The sequence below is a fragment of the Phocoena sinus genome, chromosome 8, assembly GCF_008692025.1.
Source record: "Phocoena sinus isolate mPhoSin1 chromosome 8, mPhoSin1.pri, whole genome shotgun sequence".
In the NCBI taxonomy this organism is placed as follows: domain Eukaryota; kingdom Metazoa; phylum Chordata; class Mammalia; order Artiodactyla; family Phocoenidae; genus Phocoena; species Phocoena sinus.
The window spans coordinates 58,634,041-58,649,853 of record NC_045770.1 but is presented as its reverse complement, the minus strand read 5'-3'; the positions used below and the strand labels follow the sequence as shown (position 1 = coordinate 58,649,853).

Sequence of the window (15,813 nt, the reverse complement as noted above, 5' to 3'; positions counted from 1 at the left end):
GGCAAAGTACTATGGAGAAATATTTGATCCCCTCAGTAATGAGTGGTATAGTTAGAAAAAAAATTTAGAAAGGGGCATTTCTCACATTTACAGACATTTTTCATCTAGAAAGAACTATCAACATCAGTGAACTCTCCAGAACAATTCAAACTGTTTCAACTAGACTAAAAAGTTTAAAAAGTTGATGGAGAGCCAAAAGCCATACTATACCTGCATTGGTTCACCAACAAACCCAGGCAAACAGCCAAAATTATAGACCTTCCCTGCCAGGAAGACCAAGTAAACTAAACTCAGAAAACAAATTCAAAAAAAAAAAAAAAACCCCAATAAATTCAGTGCTTTATTTCTCTAATAAAAATGCTTTAAAAGCCAAAATACTGTTCCTTCTTCACATGCTAAAAGTCACATTAAATCCAGGCTTCATTCTAGAAGGATAATATGAATAACAGCTCCCATTCATTGACAGTAATATATGCCAAGCACTGTGCTAAGTTCTTTATATGAATTGTCTCATTCAATCCTCACAACTACCTAGGAATTATGTACTATTATTGCTGTCCTTCCCTTTTTAAAGATTAAAAAAATGAGGTACAGTAAAGTAAAGTAACTTGCCCAAGGTCTCACAGCTAGTATGGGGGAAAACAAGGGCAGCATAGATATATTACCTATTTCTGAAGAGATTATTGACAATCTAAGGAAAATTCATCCTATTAGATCTCTTCAATTCCTAAATATCCAAATTATTTAAATAGTTTCAAAGAGTCTATCATTAAGAAGATTGACCCTTTCCCCACAACAACAAATGGTGACCAGACCCTACCATGCACCAATCTACACAGTAGCCCAGGGCTGCTAGGTTATATCCTACTCTGTAAAAACTGGTTCACTCATTTAGCACCAACTCAATTATTCAACAAAAATGTACTAAACCAGGCTTCCCTGGTGGCGCAGTGGTTGAGAGTCCGCCTGCCGATGCAGGGGACATGGGTTCGTGCCCCGGTCCGGGAAGATCCCACATGCCACGGAGCAGCTGGGCCCGTGAGCCATGGCCGCTGAGCCTGCGCGTCTGGAGCCTGTGCTCCGCAACAGGAGAGGCCACACCAGTGAGAGGCCCGCGTACCGCAAAAAAAAAAAAAAAGAAAAAAAACTAAACCCTACTAGGTTCCAGGTATCAAGGATACAGAAATAATCAGTGACACACTGTCCTTGGAAGATAGCACAGAATATAGGAAAGACCATTCATAGGCTATGGAGGTAGCAAAGTCTGAGAATAAATCCCACCCTAGTCACTTACTGGCTGGTGGGCCTGAGTAGGTGCTACATCTCTGAGCCTAAGCTTTCTCATGTGTAAAATAAAATAATTATGGCCACCCTACAGTCTAATTGTGAGTTTAAATAAGTTACCACACATAAAGGGCCTAGCACAATGCAGGCACACAATGAATGTTAATTCTCCTCCCCCCAGAACTAAGGATCCAGGCTGTATAGGGGTGTTGGCTGAAAGGTAAAACAATGCTCATTGTTATGACTTATTTAGCCAACCTCCTCCATCCCCCTCTGCCCAATCATAGTGAAAAACCAAAGTCATTACACAACAAGATCACTTGGCTGTGGCTTCATCTGCATCTTTTTCTTTTTCTGCGGCAAATGCCCCAGGTTAAGGGTAGGAAGACACAGAATCACTTTTATACATAGCTATGCACAGTTCTCTAAAGACTACTTCATGCCTTTCTTTCCACACAAGTGGTGGGACTTCCCTGGTGGTCCAGTGGGTAAGACTCCACGCTCCCAAGGCAGGGGGCCCGGATTTGATCCCTGGTAGGGGCACTAGATCCTGCATGCATGCCGCAACTAAAGATCCCTCACACCACAACAAAGGATCCCGCATGCTGCAACTAAGACCCGGCACAGCCAAAATAAATAAATAAATATTAAAATATACACGCGCGCGCGCGCGCGTGCACAAGTGGTAAAGAATAAGCATCAAACCCAATGATTTTCTTTTTCTTTTTTTTTTTTTTTTGATGTGGACCATTTTTAAAGTCTTTATTGAATTTGTTACAACACTGCTTCTGTTTTATGTTTTGGTTTTTTGGCCACAAGGCATGTGGGATCTTAGTTCCCCAACCAGGGATCGAAACCGCACGCCCTGCACTGGAAGGCAAAGTCTTAACCACTGGACCGCCAGGGAAGTCCCAAGCCCAATGATTTTCTAACATCCTGACAAAGCTGTAAAACTGCTCAACTCTAAAGTTCTACTAAGTGAAAGACCAACTGCATTCATGCTAGCTTTCAAAGCAGTACTTTTAGTAAAGGTTTAACAAATCCACCTATTCCTTCAATAAGCAATCAGTAAAGCCTGGAAACATAATTATACTAATAAATAAAACTATATCATATTGTATTGAATTAAGGCAGTGACATCAAACTGTAATAGTGTCATTGCATTCTACATAGCCATGCCAAAAAAAAAAAAAAAGAACTATTCTGAGGTCTTGCTGAAGCCACAAAAGTCTCAGTCCTTAACTACACATCTTTCTGCATAGCAAAGTACAAGAGTTATCTCAAGGAAAAGCACTTAGGCACTTGTGCAATTAAGTTGCAAGCTGAACTACCTGCTTTTTTTCATGAAACACCATTTTTACTTGAAAGAACAACTGCCAGACAAACTGATTATTCAGACTTGGATGTTTGGCAGACATTCTTTCAAAAATGAACAATGTGAGACTGTCACTTCAAGGAAAACAACTGTCAGTATTTGTTGCCAATGATAGAATTTGGGCTTTCAAGCAAAAACTAGAGAAGACTTGTCTGATGAAATGGGTAGAGATATTAACAAATGTGATTTTTTGATACTGTATAATAAAATATGTCAACATTTTAGAAGATCTGCGTAACTCAATGAACCAGTGTTTTCGAAATGACCAAAGCATGATGACACAAAATTATGCATGAGTAGAAAATCCATTCAAAGTACAAAATGACCAATGGACTTTAGTGTAACAGAGTATGAAAGGCTCACTGATATGGTTTCAGATTCCACAAAATAATGGACCTCTAAAGAAACTACCAACTGACAACTTTTGGTGTAGTATATAAAAAAAGAATATCCATAGTTATCTAAAAAGTCAATCAAGGGAATTCCCTGGCAGCCCAGTGGTTAGAACTCTGCGCTTCCACTGCCGGGGACCTGGGTTCAATCCCTGATAGGGGAACTAGGATCCCACAAGCCTCTCGGTGCAGCCAAAAAAAAGAAGTCAATTAAAACATTCCTCCTGGGACTTTCCTGGTGGCGAAGTGGTTAAGAATCCGCCTGTCAGGGCTTCCCTGGTGGCACAGTGGTTAAGAATCCGCCTGCCAATGTAAGGGACACGGGTTCGAGCCCTGATCCGGGAAGATCCCACATGCTGCGGAGCAACTAAGCTCGTGTGCCACAACTACTGAGCCTGCGCTCTAGAGCCCTCGTGCCACAAATACGAGGAGCAACTAAGTTGCTGTGGAGCAACTAAGCTCGTGTGCCACAAATAGGCCTGCGTGCCTAGAGCCGGTGCTCTGCAGCAGAGAAGCCACCGCAATGAGAAGAGCAACGAAGAGTAACCTCTGCTCGCCACAACCAGAGAAAGCCTGTGCACAGCAACGAAGACCCAACACAGCCATAAATAAATAAATAGATAAATAGATTTATTTATTTAAAAAAAAAATTCTTCCCTTTTCTAGCCACATATATGTGGGACTGGATTTTTTTAATATACCACCAACAAAACAACCAGTTGCAGCAGACTGAATGTAGAAGCAGATATGTATCCAGTCAGACAGTGAAGAGATTTGGAAAAATTTTAAATATTATTCTTCTATTTTGTGGAATATAGTTATTTTCATTAAAATATGCTAACATTTAATAAGTTTATTATTTTTAAATGCACAGTTTTAATTTTTAACACAGTAAATACTGGTACACACAACTCACAAACAAAAGCTCTTTGGAGTCTTTAATAGGAAGAGTGAAGACGCCAAAATTTTTTAGAACTATTGCTATATAGCAATGAGAAGGATAAACTATTGCTACATACAAGAACATAAATGAACCTCACAAACAAAGCTGAGTGCAAAAGCCAGTCATACCTTATAAAAGTTCATAAGTAGGCAAAAATAATCTATGGTATTGGAAGTCAGCATATTCGTTACCCAACCGGGGACTGAATCCGGGCCACAGCAGTGAAAGCATCGAGTCCCAACCACTGGACTGCCAGGGAATTCCCAACGTTCCCTTTCTTGATCTGAGTGCTGGTTACACTTTTTGTGCACTTTTTCTTGTATATATACCTCAATACAATTTCTTTTTAATCTATATTCTCTAAAAAAAAATACACCCATACACACACCTGCTTTAGGCTCACGTGAAGAAATTTTGTTAACACTGGTCAGGGTAGAAGTAGGGCTTTTTTTTTTTTTAAAGACAGATTTTCAGGTGATTCTAATGTGTAGCCAAGCTACTACTCACCTAAGTAGGTTGAAAAATACTGATCTAAGAATTTAAAACCAGGGAACTTTTATATACAACACAGTAAAAAGAACAAGGACTTTGGAGCAAGGCAGATCAGGTTTTTAATACAAGCTTCTCTTCTTTTACTATGTAACCAAATGCAAGCAAGCTACTTAATCCCTATAGGCCTCAGTTGCTTCAGCTTCCTCTTCTGTAAAATGGGCACAATACCCTAAACAGGGTAAATGTGAGGATTAAATTATATAAGGGAGAGAAAGCACCCAGCATATTGCCTACCACAGATATTCAAATATTAAGTCCTTTCTGTCTTTCCACCTTCATCTCCTACTACTCCTAAGGCCAAAAATAAATTACCCTCTTGACTCTTGATTTCTTCATCCTTAAAATGAAAATAATGCTACATGACCAACCTATACACTGTAGATCAAATAAAATAGCATAATTATATTTGCAGAAGTATAAATAGTGTAACTATATTTACAGACAGGGATTTCTGCTACCAACTCAAAATAAAAGAGAGAGGACAACACATTAGAAAATTAAGATAGGGAGTTCCCTGGTGGCCTAGTGGTTAGGATTCCGGGCTTTCACTCCCATGGTCTGGGTTCAATCCCTGGTCAGGGAGCTGAGATCCCACAAACCTCGTGGTGCGGCCCCAAAAAACTAAAACAAAAACATAATACTTAAAAAAAAAAAAAAAGAAAAGAAAACTAGGATATGTATATAAGGCTATAAAACAGAAGCTAGAAAATATGAGCATCAGCAGAAACTATCAAGCCTGAAGGACATGATCAGAAGCCAAATCGAGATTATAATCTCTAGTCAGCCAGGGATTGAAGCTTACTGTGAAAAATATATCAGCCCAGGGTTCCTTCAAAATGTCTGTATCTAAGAGAAAACACAATCTATAATATCATAAAAATAGGCATATTCTGAAAGTACCCAGACACCTGCCTAAAAGGAAGAAGGTGGGGGAGTTGTATTGGAGCTTTATAAACCAAGGTGTTTTCATAGCATCTTTATACAGAAATCGATGGCCTAGGGACTTCCCTGGTGGTGCAGTGGTTAAGACTCCACGCTCCCAATGCAGGGGGCCCGGGTTCGATCCCTAGTCAAGGAACTAGATCCCACACGCATGCCACAACAGAGGACTCAACAAGCCGCAACTGAGGAGCCTGCCTGCTGCAACTAAGACCCAGCACAAGCAAATAAATAAATAAATATATATATATTTTTTTAAATCGATGGCCTATTTAACAAAATAAACTTTTAGATAAACAGTAGTTTGACAAAAAGATTCTGTACAATTATTTTTAGTACTAAAGATATGCATAATTTCCTAAGGAATTAATTTTATAATAAATAAAACAAGAAAAATGAACTTGCTTTAGTCTCTTTGCTCTTCACTAGGCTACAACTTTAAGGGACTTCCCTGGCAGTTCAGTAGTTAAGATGCCGTGCTTCCACTGCAGGGGGCTCGGTTCGGGGAACCCCGCAAGCCTCGGGGTGGCGGGGTTGGGGGTGGGGAGTCTACAACTTTAAGTCTGATTTCTGATAATGTACCAGGGATTGTCAAGCTATGGTACACCCATGGCCTGTTTCTGTATGGCTTGTGAGCTAAGAATGAAACATAGGAGGGGGGAAGAAGGGAGAAGATGGGGAAGGGAAAGAGAAGGAGAAAAAAATAATAGACACTGTATGTGACCCACAAAGCCTAAAATATTTTTTTACAGAAAGCATTTGCCAACCCCTGAGCACACCATCTTGCTGTCTTCTACTTTTGAACCTTGTGCTATACACCATCATCATCAAAGCCTTTATCAATCCAATTAAATTCTAAATTCCATTCTAAATAAATAAAAACCTACATCTGGAAAAACACCTATCACCTTACTCCTCGTTAGAACATGACATACTTTGTCATCTCTCCTTACTATGTTCACTTCAAAAATTAATCATTCACTACCTGCAAGGCACCCTCCAAGGACCTAGGACTGTATAAGATGACTAGAACACAGCCCCTGCCCCCAAGAAACTTACAGTTAAGTGAAGGAGCAGACAGAAACAGTCAATTTTCCTAAAACAGGGCAATATCAATATTATGACAGAGGTACACACTGGATACTCCCTGTGAACAAAATGGGGGCACTTATGACAACCTTAAGGATTCTGTAAGGTTCCTTAGGGGAGATGCACTTAACCCAGAGGGATGAATAAAAGGAGAAACAGCATGAGCAAAGGTGTGAAACTGTAAAATATCTGTAGAAACTACATGCTACTCAGTATTACCAGTGATGGGCGATCAGGCAGAAGGAGTACATAACGACAGGTCATAGAAGGCCTAATATGTCATGCTAAGGAGCTTAAGACTGTAGAGCCAATGAAGGGATTTAAGCAAGGGAGTGATGTGGACATATACACCACTGGGTAGATGTTCCGGCTGCTGGATGGAAGACAGGTTTACTACATGGGTGATATACAAACTAGTTAGGAGGCTACTGCCCTTGTCCAGGTAAGATTAGGGCCTGAACTAAGGGGATAACCGTAGGAAAGGGGAGATGAGTTTCAGAAATATTTAGAAGGATTTATTTTTGGCTATAGAGATAATGGAGAAGAAAAGACTAATAGCACAGATTCATATCTTGAATGACTGGATGAACAGCAGTGCCTTTAAGTTAGGACAAAACTACAGGAATAGATGACTTTAGCTTTTGAGGGAGATACAAAAGGGGAGAGGCCAGAAGAAGGAGATGGGTAAAATGAGTTGTTCTGGACCTACTTAATTTAAGGACCATCAAAATGGATGTATGCAGGTTGCCAGTAGACAGTGAGATATACAAGTCTAGAGCTCAGGAAAGAGGTCTGAGCTGGAGATAGGGATTTTGAGAGTCATCACCATACAGCAGCAGTTAAAGCCAATAGAGTGGGCAACACTACTCAAAGAAAGAAACTTAAAAAGTCCAGTGAGTCAAAGAGCCAACACTAAGGAATATCAACATTTACTGAGAAAGCAGAAACAATAAAGATCTCTTCTTAAATATAAGGTAGTTTCAAAAGCTTCAAAAATCTCTTCCTGCTAAACAACAGACTGGAAAGAACAACCATGAAATACATTCATTAGTACAGCTCATCTAATGGACAAAGTAAAGATTAAGGAACTCAGTAGGGGGAGGGCTTTCCAGGTGGAAGGCACAACATATGGAAAGAATAAGGGCATAATAGTACAGCATGTCTTTTTTTAAAAGGGAGGGGAGAACCTCTCCCCTTATTTTTTTCTTTTTAATTCATTTATTTTATTTATTTTTGGCTGCTTTGGGTCTTTGTTGCTATGCGTGGGCTGTCTCTAGTTGCGGCGAACAGGGGACTACTCTTTGTTGTCGTGCACGGACTTCTCATCGCAGTGGCTCCTCTTTGTTGCAGAGCACGGGCTCTAGGCGTGCGGGCTTCAGTAGTTGTGGCACACGGCTCAGTAGTCGTGGCTCGCGGGCTCTAGAGCGCAGGCTCAGTAGTTGTGGTGCACAGGCTTAGCTGCTCCGCAACATGTGGGATCTTCCCAGACCAGGACTCGAACCCGTGTCCCCTGCATTGGCAGGTGGATTCTTAACCACTGCGCCACCAGCGGTTAAGCCCCGGTTTATTTGGTTTTACAGTAGGCATATATGCTAGAAAGCCCTTAAAAAGAGGTACAAAGTAAGGCCTACAAGAACACTGGGAGGGAAAAATCGAGGAAGATTGTGCTGTTGACGTCATGAAACATTTGTAACCTCTACTTCCCCAGTACATCCACATATCCTTCAGGTCTCAGCTCAAGCATTAACTCCCCCAAGCATCTCTCTCTTCCTTGCTCTCTCAGGCAGGTCAGGCCATGTCAACCTCCATCCTCCCCATGGCCCTTGCCCAGGTCCCCACCATAGCAATTATTCCATTATGCTACAGTTATGTGTGACATGTCTGTCTCCACACTAGATTAACTATAAGCTCCTTAAGAGTAGGGAATTTTAATTTTTGTATCCCATACTCCCAGCACTCCCTGACTGTCATCTAATAACCACTCAATAGATACTTGTTGAACAGATGTCTTAAACATATCTGTCACACACCGACTACTAGCTCCTTGGTCTTGGAATGCATTGAGGATTTACATTCTTTGTTTTGCTTTACTTATGATAATTTTAAAATAAATTTATATTCCAAATGTAAAACGAGTAAGGGGAGATATAGCAGCAGGAAAACACTGAATAATAAAAGAATAGCCTGGAGGAAAAGTTAGCTGTAAACAATTCATAAGTAAAATAAAAATAACAACAGTAGTATTTACCATATTAAGCATCAACTACGTATGTGCCATTCAGTGTTCTGGGTTCTTTGTCTTTATCTCATATAATCCATTAACAACCCAATAACTGAGTATTATCTCTCTTTTACATATGCATAAATAATCCATCTCACTGTACTACTCTACCTTGTAATAAGTTACAGGTAGAAAACTAAGAGGGAAATGACTGTATTTGTCAGGATAGTGAAGAGCAAATGTTGTATACTGCATTCTCCACTTCAAAAAGCATCAATTGTTTCATTTTGAGCAAGCCAGCACAGTTAATGTAGAACCAGGTCCCATAAATTCACTAGGAGAAAGTCCTCTAGCACCCTCTCTGTCCCACTATATCCAACAATCTTCAAGTTTTAAGGGAGAAACTGTGAACTGATCTTCACGTATTCCTCCTCTACTGCGAGAACCCTTTGGAAAGGCAATAAACCAAATATAAGAAGCTTTTCACCTCTGTGTGGGGTGCCCTGACTTCATTTTTGTAAACTAAAGAGGAAAAAAAAAAAAAAAAAAAAACCCCAACTAACATTTATATAGTGCTTTACAGTTTAAAGAGTATTTTCACATTTATTACCTCATTTGAGCCCCACTTTACAGGAGAGTAAACTGAAACTCTAACAGATTATTAATGCATTTGGATTTCACATCTCTTAGACAAAAAATTCTTGGGGTTTAGGTTGCTAAGCTTCTGATATGCATAACTAATGACTTCCTATTCATGGTCCACTCTGTACATCAGAGGACAGACCCTCCTGTACAATCAGGTGAGGACCAATGTACCAGGCTGCCTTTCTGCAAAAAGAAACATGCACAGAAATTCTGATCAGAAGAGTTACGTGACTTGCCAAAACATGACATGAAGCTCTAAGCTGGTATTAAAAGAATCAGTATCTAGTAAATAAAAAATCCGCCAATAAGAAAAAACTCTTAAGATGCTGTTCTTTCACAGCTTACAAAGGCTGCTACTACCCTCTCCCATTCCTATTTCCAAGTATGATTGATCCACATCTGGATAATCTGATCATCCATAAATGCAAACTGGCTTCCTCTTGCCATCTAGACTACCCATATATGTATGTACACGCATACTTACAGACATATACTAAAGAATATATTTTTATATGTGTATATATAATATACATACAAATAAGAAGTGTTGCTGAGTAATGGGACTATAGACAATAATATTGCTTCTTTTACTTTTTCTGTAATTTCCAATTTCTGCTATGAGCATGTTATTTTAATTAATGGTGGAATAAAGCTCTTTTAAAATTAAAAAATAAGGATAATAAATAAGAAAAAAGCAAGTCACAGAAAAATACTTAACACTATGATTCTATTTATATAAAGTTATAAAGGTACAAAATATATTGTTTAGGATACATACTTGTTTGGTAAAACTATTTTTAAAAGCAAGGGAATGATTCACACAAAATTCAGGAAAGTGGTTACTTCTGAGGGAGAAGGACAGAGATTCAATCAGGCAGGGAATCACAAGAAGCTTTAAAGGTACTAAAAATCTCCTTTTTGTTAAACTGGGTAGCAAAAACATAGGCCTTCAATTTGTTATCATTCTTTAAATTAAAGATTTATATTATATGCACTTTTATACATATGGTTTATCTCACAATTTAAAAAGAAGATATAAACAGGGTTGAAGAATCAGAATTTCAGGGCTGTAACCCAAACTCTTCCACTCACTGTGTAATCTTAAGCAAGTCATTCTACCTCTCAGCAGTTTTTCTTCTTATTTTATAGATGAGGAAACTAACAACTAATATATGTTTACTACTTTACTGTTTAAAGTTCCTAGACTAGGGACTTCCCTGGTGGCACAGTGGTTAAGACTCTGCGTTCCCAATGCAGGGGGCCTGGGTTGATCCCTGGTCAGGGAACTAGATCCCACATGCATGCCGCAACTAAGAGTTCGCATGCCTCAATAAAGGCTCATGGGCTTAGTTGCGAGCTGCAACTAAGACCCGGCGGAACCAAATAAATAAATATATATTTTTTTAAGTTCCTAGACTATAGTACCAACATACTAATATGCAGATAAACTGTGAGATAATAATACAAAGTAATACCTCCTTACTAAATAATAGATCATAATACTAAGAACTCAGCGGTAGGACACACAAGGCTATTCACATTCTAGTCTCTTCTATCTAATAATAATAACATCTAATATTTTTATAGTGTACAATGTAACACATTGTATTAAATGCTTACCATGGATTCTTTTGTTTAATCCTCAAAACAACCCTATGAGATTAGTTCTCTTATGCCCATTTTACAGATGAGACCACGGTGCCCAAGGTCACATAGGTAGTAGTAAATGGTGGACAAACTTCAGAACCCACACTCTTGACCACTACGTTAGTTTTGCCTCACTTTTCTCACGACATTTAAATCATCTCTCCCATGACACTGAAAGCTCCTTGACAACTGTTTTTTGTTCACTTTTTTACAATTTTAACTGTATTTAATTGTACAATTTAGTGGAAGTAAGTACATTCACAATGTTATGCAACCATTACCACTAAGTATGAAAGGTTTTTAATGACTTTACTAAAATCACTAGGTTATCAAGTGGTAGAAAGGAGATTTGAACTCAGGACTCTTAACCTCTAAATTAACAAGCTATTCATTCTACCAAGGTACCTGTCTACCAATACCTCCACTGCTATCCCCTTCTCACCAGAATACTGGAAGAATCAAATGAGATGAAGATACTAAAACACTTTATATACATTTCTACTGCACAGGTGAACACAGCTGTGAGGGGGAAAAAGGAAATCCACCAAGACAATTCTCCCAAGCGATTACCTTCCATTTTGAGCTCTCAAAAGCTAGGGCTTTCATATAAATATCCCACCTCTAAATCAAGCCTGCAGATCCACAAAAGCAACGTCTGGACCCCAGAGTAAAGTTATGAGGAGAAATGCTTGCATTAGTTAGATTACTCTCTCATCAAATTATGGGTAACTGCTCAAACCTGATTTTTATTGCAATACAGAAAGCTTCCTCATAACAAAACACTTTCAATTCCAAGGATAAGTCCAACCTTCAATCATTCTGCCCATTTTGAAGCTACAATAAAAAAAAAAAAGATTCTTGGGGCTTCCCTGGTGGCGCAGTGGTTGAGAGTCCGCCTGCCAATGCGGGGGACACGGGTTCGTGCCCCGGTCCGGGAAGATCCCACATGCCGCTGAGCGGCTGGGCCCGTGAGCCATGGCTGCTGGGCTTGCGTGTCCGGAGCCTGTGCTCCATAACGGGAGAGGCCACAACAGTGAGAGGCCCGCGTACCGAAAAAAAAAAAAAAGATTCTTAATATTGGGTATTTTCATGTGTTCAATTGTGAAGGCCAAGGAAAATGGTTTGTTTACAAGCTGAACCCTGAAGCTTGAACAAAAAAAGAATTATTTTGATCCCGTTGGTGCCTTACATCCCTCTTTACATCCCTCCCCATTTTTTCCCCAATCTAAGCTCTAATCAACAGCCATTTCAGGTTTAACATATCACAGTTAATGCAATTAAGTCCAGAAAACTATTTTCCTAAAGATGTCTCCTCCATTAACACCCTTCTCTACTTTCCAGCATCACTCTTCTGCCATGAGAATGAGCATATCATTAAGCTTTAAATAAAATTTCTGAATAGATGGAAGTATTGTTTTTGTAGTTAATGGAATACGCTTACATCTCCTAAATAAAATAAAATAAAAATGATTCTTTATGTTTTTATCCACATCTGACAGAATTCTAACCACCTGAATTCCTTTAGAAGAAAATTCAATCTACAGAAATATAGTCCAATTATTTTAAATCTTATCAGGTAATGTCAAAAGAGAATCAAATGAAAATACCAAACTATCTCACCAATGAATATTTATGACATTTCCATATTTTCTGTCTTCTCTCTGTTTACATAAAACGGTGGTACCAAGATTCATCTCTGGATTATTAGCCTGCAATACAATGATGGGCCTAATTGCCTTGCAAACCAGGACACCAATAAATGGAGTCTTCAAGCAATCAATTTTAAGAGGAGGGGGAAAAAAAGGCCTAAGCTCTTTCTGAATACATGCACATTGCCTGACTGGGAAATAAATTCAGCCTTGTATTTTTCAGTCTCATTCATCAGTTCTCAAGCAAGGAATGCTCCCTTAACCACCTCAAGCTCATCAAATCTATTTAATACCAAATTCCAAGACTAATTTTTAAATGCACCTGGAGGAGAGAGGAAAGGAGAAGGCAGAGACGTCAAATAGAAAGACATCTATCACATTCCAGTTTCATCTTCTTCATCTTTAGTTATTGGAGTGGGGTTTTCTCCCCCAACTTTCTTTTTATAATACATGAATAATAGAAGATACTTTTCCCTCCTCAAAAAAAAAAAAGATACTTTCCCCTCCTCAATTCTACCTTAACTGAAGCCCCTCTCAACTTTACCCTTTATGTTGGTTTACTTCCAAATGATACTAATACAAGTGAAACAAACAAAAACTAACAGCTTAAGAAGTCCTCTAGAAAAGTCTTTTATGTACCTTCTCTCTCCCCAACCACAGCCTCCAAAGCTGTCCATTTAAGTCCAACCCCCAACCCTCTTGTGTCTCTTGGAGGCCATCTCAATCCTTCTCCAGAATCATCCAATCCACCTCTTCCCAGCACTGCTCACTGCCCCTCTCCATCCTCCCTGCCCCCTCCATACCAACAACCCCAGGTTTCCCACTCCTTAATTAGCCACATCTGCTACCTCACTATCAGCAACCACCTCTCCAGTCCTACCAGTTCATCTCAGACATTCTTGCTCCAAAACTCCCTCTGCCACCTTGGCCAAGGGACATTTTCTTCAAGATACCATCCCCCAACCTTGCTCACCACCTGCCACTATTCTTTCAGTAAGTCCAGCCCAGAAGCATCTTCTGTGCCCTCTGCCTTCACCCTGTACCCAGGAAGCCACCAGTGCTTCTAAGATCCCTCTAAATCCCATCCCACTGTGCTCCCCCGCTTCCCCTCCCCGCCCAATTCCAATCCTTGTTCGCCCATTTTGGGCCTAACTTCTACTTTACCCCCTCCTGCCAGCTCACCCTCACACTCCCCTCATTCAAAGTCCCACCCCCCACCAGCTCCTATTCCAACCTCCATAAGCACTCCCCAGGGAAAACCCCGAATTCTACCTCCTCTGCTTTCCTAACCCACGCTATTCCATAAAATCTCAACAAATTCCACCACCCCCAGATGGCAAGCGCCCACTTCAAGCTCAGGTCTCAGCCCATGCCAAGACCCTCCTCACCCCCGGCTCCTACCACCTCTATCAGCCTGCCCTAGGTCCACCCCAAATTCCACCCTCCAGAATTAGTCACCCCCCAGGGTCCTATCCAACTCTGCAGTCGCACTCTCTATTACAATCAACCCCTTACCCCGCAACCCGGCCCAGATCCCAAGCTGTCAATTGCTCCAGGCCAACCCCAAATCCACCACCCTCAGTCAGTCCCCTCCCCCATTAAAAGCCATCCCACTCCAGTCTCAACATCCATTTCGCCCAAAACCATCCAAATTCCACCCCAACCCTACAACCCCACGCTCCTGTCCCAGATCGTTCCCATTAAAAGTCCCCTTCCCTTGTCTCTCCCCCCCCAACCTGCTTGTGTCCCACCCTCACCCCACCCCCAGCCCGCGCCTGGACAAGTCTCCCCAGCCAGCCCGCCGTTCCATCGCGACCTCAACCCCCTTCCCCCAACCCGCGAAGGGGCTCCGCAGTCCCCACTCTCATTCTCCCCAGTACCACCGGCCCAGGCTCAGGGAGAGCGGACCGGGGTAGGGTGGGGGGGTGATCTCCTCACCGGCGAGCTGCTGCAGGCGAAAACGGCGGCGGCGGCAGCTGAAGCGACGATGCCCTTGTCTTCTCTGAAGGCTACAGAGGCGACGCTCTCGCTCCCTCGCCCGTGTCCAGTAAGGTGGCGGATGGCGCGCAGGGACTGGGAGCCTCCTCCTTCTCAGCGACTCGGCTCTGAATCCTCTGCAGTAGCCGCCGAGGAGCCCGACGGGTGGGGGGAGGGGACGCTGGGCTGCGGGCTAGAGAGGAGGAGGCTGAGGGAAGGGGCGGGGGACCGCTGAGAAGGGCTGGGAAGGAGGAGCCAGCGCAGCGCCGCGACACGTCCCACAGCCTCAGCCCGCCGGGACCACAACTCCCGGCATGCCCCACTCCGGTCCGCGCGCAGCCGGCGCCCCTCGGCGCGCGCCCGATGCGGAGGGACTATTCCCTCCTAGGTCTCGGACAGTGGAATAAAGCCAACCATCCGCGGGTGGCTTTTGTAGACTCAAAGACCACATAGGAGGCAAGTTAGGCACCACAGCGGCCCCATCCCCCAAGGGACGCTTTTAGCAGCGTCTCCGCCTTCTTTACGCGCGCGCGCACCTCCGCACACGGAGCCCCGCCACCACCTCCCGCTGGACTACATTTCCCAGCATGCCCACAGACTCTCGCCCTCCTTCCGGACCCTTCTCAGACCCGGTACTACAGTTCCCAGGGAGTGTGGTCCTTGCGAAATGCTGGGAGATGCAGTTCTCAGTTCTTCCTCCATGTTAAGAAAAAGAAGTGAAAGAGAGGAAAAAAGGAAGGAAATATGTCAACCCACCGAGAACAGGCCTACATTGGCTAGATCACTTGGAAGTCTGTACTTTCTTCGCAATACCCGTTGCCACTGTCTCGCACCAGAGCTAATGCAGCAGCCTCCTTCTGCTCTCCCTGCAAAACTGTAGACGATTTGGCAGCTTGAACCCAAATATAAAAAGAGCGTACTTCTTGTCCCAGCTCCGCTACTTTTAAGAATTTACCTTAGAAAGATAATCAAACAATTTGGAAAAGATGAATGGACAAGGTTGTTATCTGAGATTGTTGATTACAGTGAGGTAAACGTAAATGTCCTTCAACAGGAGCTGGTTAAATTATATATACAAACAATGCATTACTAAGCAGCTG

The 15,813-nt window shown here is 41.8% G+C and overlaps 1 protein-coding gene across 2 annotated transcripts in view; it reads right to left on the bottom strand.

Annotated features, from left to right (window-relative positions):
* Window positions 1-14,919, bottom strand: part of FAM168A (family with sequence similarity 168 member A) — a 205,016-nt gene extending 190,097 nt beyond the window's left edge. The window contains exon 1 of one of the 2 annotated variants that reach the window (XM_032639336.1): window positions 14,675-14,919. The gene's annotated coding sequence lies outside the window, so the exon portion shown is untranslated. The remainder of the gene's footprint in view (window positions 1-14,674) is intronic. The other variant, XM_032639331.1, reaches the window with a different exon arrangement.
* Window positions 14,920-15,813: the final 894 nt, after the last annotated feature.